We start from the raw sequence: 6,594 nt of genomic DNA, 5'->3' as shown, positions 1-6,594 counted from the left end.
TAATTTTTACTTTACCCAAAATCAGCGATCGTCAAAATGTTGAAAATCTGCGAATGTCTAAATAAGAAATTGGTCCATTTAAACATGAATGTGTCGAACCTTTTCAACAACAGGGAGATGTTACTGATGTGCTTTGTATCTTCGACGTAAAAACAAGTTTTGGACTTCCACACAAAATTACTTCTTTAGTTATTTGATGTTTAAGGAAGTGTGTAGGTCACATTCTGTATACATTTACATTTAAGTCATTTAGCAGACGCTCTTATCCAGAGCGACTTACAAATTGGTGCTTTCACCTTATGACATCCAGTGGAACAGCCACTTTACAATAGTGGTGTATCATACAGCTATGAAAGTTATATACAGTATATCACAAAAGTGAGTACACCCCTCACATTTTTGTAAATATTTGGGTATATCTTTTCATGTGACAACACTGAAGAAATTACACTTTGCTACAATGTAAAGTAGTGAGTGTACAGCTTGTATAACAGTGTAAATTTGCTGTCCCCTCAAAATAACTCTACACACAGCCATTAATGTCTAAACCGCTGGCAACAAAAGTGCGTAGCCCTATTTGGTAATAGACCAAGTCCATATTATGGCAAAAAAAATAATAATAATGTTGCTGGCAACAAATGTGAGTACACCCCTAAGTGAAAATGTCCAAATTGGGCCCAATTAGCCATTTTCTCTCCCCGGTGTCATGTGACTCGTTAGTGTTACAAGGGCTCAGGTCTGAATGGGGAGCAGGTGTGTTACATTTGGTGTCATCGCTCTCACACTCCCTCATACTGACTGGTCACTGGAAGTTCAACATGGTACCTCGTGGCAAAGAACTCTCTGAGGATCTGAGAAAAATAATTGTTGCTCGACATAAAGATGGCCTGGGCTATAAGAAGATTGCCAAGACCCTGAAACTGAGCTGCAGCACGGTGGCCAAGACCATACGGCGGTTTAACTGGACAGGTTCCACTCAGAACAGGCCTCGCCATGGTCGACCAAAGAAGTTGAGCGCACGTGCTCAGCGTCATATCCAGAGGTTGTCTTTGGGAAATAGACGTATGAGTGCTCCAGCATTGCTGCAGAGGTTGAAGGGGTGGTGGGTCAGCCTGTCAGTGCTCAGACCATACGCCATACACTGCATCAAATTGGTCTGCATGGCTGTCGTCCCAGAAGGAAGCCTCTTCTAAAGATGATGCACAAGAAAGGAGGACTCCAGTGGCAACCTGTGAAGATCTGGTGAACTCCATGCCCAAGAGAGCTAAGGCAGTGCTGGAAAATGATGGTGGCCACACAAAATATTGACACTTTGGGCCCAATTTGGACATTCTCACTTAGGGGTGTACTCACTTTTGTTGCCAGCAGTTTAGACATTAATGGCTGTGTGTTGAGTTATTTTGAGGGGACAGCAAATTTACACTGTTATACAAGCTGTACACTCACTAATTTACATTGTAGCAAAGTGTCATTTCTTCAGTGTTGTCACATGAAAAGATATACTCAAATATTTACAAAAATGTGAGGGGTGTACTCACTTTTGTGATATACTGTATTTAGAACCACCTGCTTGATAGGAATCCAGCAACGTCTGTGTCTTTAGTGTCCAAGAACTGTTTCGTTTTTTGTGTTCTGACTTGTAAAACAGGATGAATAAAATAAGTAATGTAAACATAGCAGTAATTACCAGGAAGCTCTACATTTGTTTTAAAATCACACTAAGATTGTTAAAACTGGCCTCAGGTTATTGAGAGATCTGATTTAGGATTTACCCTCGTAGCAAGGTTGTTTTATCATGTGGTTTCATTCGGGTCTCTATTTAAAAATAACACTGTCTTTGGCAGGAGAAAGACCAGACTCGGAGGAACCAAAGCCAGGGACGTCCAAACTAGCAAGACGACACCAGTGCTCCCACTGTGGAAAGAGTTGTAACCAGAAAGCACAACTGAAAGCTCATGAGAGAATACACACAGGAGAGAAGCCTTACCACTGCTCCCAATGTGAAAAGTGTTTCAACCATTCCGGATGCTGAAAGAACATGAGAGAATACACACAGGAGAGAAACCGTACCACTGCTCCCAATGTGGAAAGTTTTTCACCCTGAGAGGACACCTGAAACAACACGAGAAAATACACACAGGAGAGAAGCCTTAGCACTGCTCCCAATGTGGAAAGTGTTTCGTCCGTTTGGGGTACCTGAAACAACATGAGAGAATACACACAGGAGAGAAGCCTTACCACTGCTCCCAATGTGGAAAGTGTTTACACCAGTCAGGGGAGCTGAAACGGCATGAGAGAATACACACGGGAGAGAAGCCTTACCACTGCTCCCAGTGTGGAAAGAGTGTCAACCGGAAAGAGAACCTGAAAGCTCACGAGAGAATACACACAGGGCAGAAGCCTTACCACTCCTCCCAGGGTGCAAAGCTTTTGCCCATTTAGGAAGCCTGAAAGAACACATTAGACTGCACACAGAGGAGAAGGCTTAGAAAAGCTCAAACTGTGGGAAAACATATTACTCATAACAGTCATTAAAACGTCATTAGAGAATCCACACAGGAGAGATAAATTAATTCTCTTAGCGTGTATGTTGATATTTCACATCACATGGACTTAAAATTCATCAGAGAACATACACAGTGCTCCCGTTGTCTTATATTGTTGACTGACAATGTGTTTACCTGTCTTTACCATATGAAATTAAATGGTACAGGGTATACTCAAACATATATTTGTTTGTTTTTATTAGAAAACATGAATTGAATATGGAGTATGTCAGTTTGAATATAAAGATCAGGTTCCTTCTTTTAAATTGTCCTTTTTTTAAACTCTGTGTGTTTATCTGGGTGTGTCATCACTCAATGCTTCAGGAATTCAGACTGTCTCCACTGCGCTGTGTAACTCTGTTATTCTCTCTGAGCTCAGAAATAAAGAATCTTGGTTTGACTTGGACTCCAGCAGATCCTTATTTTATAATATCCACCACAACTCTCCCACAGATTGCTGTTTATCATTGTCTCAATGAAGAGTTCCTCTTTCGACTTGCCTGGTGGCATTTACAAGCCTCCCACTGGTTGAATAAACGTTGTTACCCGAATGATGAGATTATTATTTTATTTGTCAAATGGCAACCAAGCATCGATCATCATGTCACCAGAATAAGAACCTCAAAATGTATTGGAAAGGAGCATCAAGCTCATCACATGCACTTTCACCACCCTGTGAAGTTCATAACTTATTTCATCTGTAGCCTAATAAACTACATGGTTTCTCAAGTCATAGTGGGAGGACCACACAACATATCATGTGACTCCAAGTTAACTAAGATGTGATTGTTATCATTAAGGAGTTTCCACAGCCATTTCTCACTTAGACATTTTTACTGACACAAAAGACAAACAAATTGTCAAACGGAGTAACAAATCGTCTGTCAGCATTTATAAAAGTGTACAGGCATATCCTGTTTCCGTCAGCCCGGTCATTACTTCTGAAATGGTTGGATCAATATCCACCTTCATGATGTGGATGAAGCCTGATTTGGAATGTCTGAGTAGTTCTATATGATGTCATAATACACCCCTCTGATAGTGATACATTTGCTCCATTGTTTAAATGTCAGTTGGTTTCCCACTCTGATGGTTTATATCTGACAGAGGGGCTTTTCTAGCCAGCCTCCGCCCAGTATCCTGCCCTGAACTTAGTCACTGTTTCTAGCCGTCTACCACCCAGTACTCCACCCTGTATTCTAGTCAAGGCTCATCCTATATAACTACTACTGTACACACCTTTTATATTCATATACGGTCCATAATGTCTAGATACACCAACATATACATTTTAAACAAATTGTATTTATTTATATTCCAGACTCTGACATTCCTCGTTCTACCATTTCTATATTTCTAAATCCTTAAAATAAATTGTAGGGAAAATAATTAGGTCACACAAATGACTATTTCTAAACAAAGATAATAGACAATAGAATGGGAGAGGTTTCTTATACTATCTATACTTACCCGGTGAAGAGACTCCAGGGATGGTGATGAAGGCTGTAGGAATGAAAATCAGACAGTGAAGAGACTCCAGGGACGGTGATGAAGGCTGTAGGAATGAAAATCAGACAGTGAAGAGATTCCAGGGACGGTGATGAAGGCTGTAGGAATGAAGATCAGACAGTGAAGAGACTCCAGGGACGGTGATGAAGGCTGTAGGAATGAAGATCAGACAGTGAAGAGACTCCAGGGATGGTGATGAAGACTGTAGGAATGAAGATCAGACAGCAATACTGGTCCTGTGGTCAGGTGGGTGAGTGGTCGATCCAGACAATGATTGTGAGGAAGCATGCGGGGAACAGGCTCCTTTCTACTACCATTCTGGGGTCTGGATACATGCCAACAAAGACTACAACTGCTTCAAACAATGGGAGAGGCTACCATTGACCACCACACTTTCTTTCATAACCAGGAAGCCCATGTTGAGCCATCAGTGTTCCCACTATGGAAGAGGGAGCAGGAAGCCGTCATCCAGTCTCTCAGAAAACCATGTTGAGCCATCAGTGTTCCCACTATGGAAGAGGGAGCAGGAAGCCGTCATCCAGTCTCTCAAGGACAACGGTGCAGCACTGGTGTTAGTAGCTGATGAGAGAAGTGACAGCCTGGACACACAGCAAAGTTTGGCGCGATCAGTGTTGTTGAGCAGAGAATCAACCAGAGAGAATCAACCAGAGAGCATCAACCAGGTTGTTGAAGTTATTCAGGTGCATAATACATTTGATTTGTTTACTTCTGTTTTATTCAATTAGAATAATTTACTCTGAATGAGAACAAGCACATCTGTGAGCTTTATGCGTTATAACATCGATTGACTAAATGATGACGTTGACAGATTTGTAGTAAAACCAGGTTTGGAGTCAAATCCATTTAATTTCCAGTCAATTCAGAAAGTAAACCAAATTCCACATTTTCCTCATTGAAAACCATAGCAGAGAATTGAGTTTACTTCCTGAATTTACTGGAATATTCTAAAATTGATTCAATTGGGAGGTTTTCCTCATGAATCTGCACAACAACACCCTATAATGACGAAGCAAAAACAGGATTTTAGAAATGTTTGCAAATGCATTTAAATATTAAACTGAAATATCACATTTAAATACGTATTCAGAACCTTAACTCAGTGCTTTGTTGAAGCACTTTTGGCAGTGATTATAGCCTCAAGCCGCCTTGGGTATAACACTACAATCCTGTATTTGTGACTCCACTTGACTCTGTACTGGTACCTCCACTTGACTCTGTACTGGTACCTCCTGTATATAGCCTCCACATTGACTCTGTACTGGTACCTACTGTATATAGCCTCCACATTGGCTCTGTACTGGTACCTCCTGTATATAGCCTCCACATTGACTCTGTACTGGTACCTCCTGTATATAGCCTCCACATTGACTCTGTACTGGTACCTCCTGTATATAGCCTCCACATTGACTCTGTACTGGTACCCCCTGTATATAGCCTCCACATTGACTCTGTACTGGTACCCCGTTTATAGCGTCCACATTGACTCTGTACTGGTACCCCCTGTATATAGCCTCCACATTAACTCTGTACTGGTACCCCCTGTATATAGCCTCCACATTGACTCTGTACTGGTACCTCATGTATATAGCCTCCACATTGACTCTGTACTGGTACCACCTGTATATAGCCTCCACATTGACTCTCTGCCGGTACCCCCTGTATATAGCCTCCACATTGACTCTATATCGGTACCCCCCTGTATATAGCCTCCACATTGACTCTCTGCCGGTACCTCCTGTATATAGCCTCCATATTGACTCTATACTGGTACCTCCTGTATACAGCCTCCACATTGACACTGTACTGGTACCTCCTGTATATAGCCTCCACATTGACTCTGTACTGGTACCCCCTGTATATAGCCTCCACATTGACTCTGTACTGGTACCCCCTGTATATAGCCTCCACATTGACTCTGTACTGGTACCCCCTGTATCTAGCCTCCACATTGACTCTGTACTGGCACCCCCTGAATATAGCCTCCACATTGACTCTGTACTGGTACCCCCTGTATCTAGCCTCCACATTGACTCTGTACTGGTACCCCCTGTATATAGCCTCCACATTGACTCTGTACTGGTACCCCTTGTATATAGCCTCCACTATGACTCTCTGCCGGTACCCCCTGTATATAGCCTCCACATTGACTCTGTACTGGTACCTCCTGTATTTAGCCTCCACATTGACTCTGTACTGGTACCCCCTGTATATAGCCTCCACATTGACTCTGTACAGGTACCTCCTGTATATAGCCTCCACATTGACTCTCTGCCGGTACCTCCTGTATATAGCCTCCACATTGACACTGTACTGGTACGTCCTGTATATAGCCTCCACATTGACTCTGTACTGGTACCTCCTGTATACAGCCTCCACATTGACTCTGTACTGGTACCCCCTGTATATATCCTCCACATTGACTCTGTACCGGTACCCCCTGTATATAACCTCCACATTTACTCTGTACTGGTACCCCCTGTATATATTCTCCACATTGACACTGTACTAGTACCTCCTG

The sequence above is a fragment of the Oncorhynchus nerka genome, unplaced genomic scaffold, assembly GCF_034236695.1.
Source record: "Oncorhynchus nerka isolate Pitt River unplaced genomic scaffold, Oner_Uvic_2.0 unplaced_scaffold_1817, whole genome shotgun sequence".
Taxonomy (NCBI): domain Eukaryota; kingdom Metazoa; phylum Chordata; class Actinopteri; order Salmoniformes; family Salmonidae; genus Oncorhynchus; species Oncorhynchus nerka.
Note: the sequence above shows the minus strand (reverse complement) of the source record.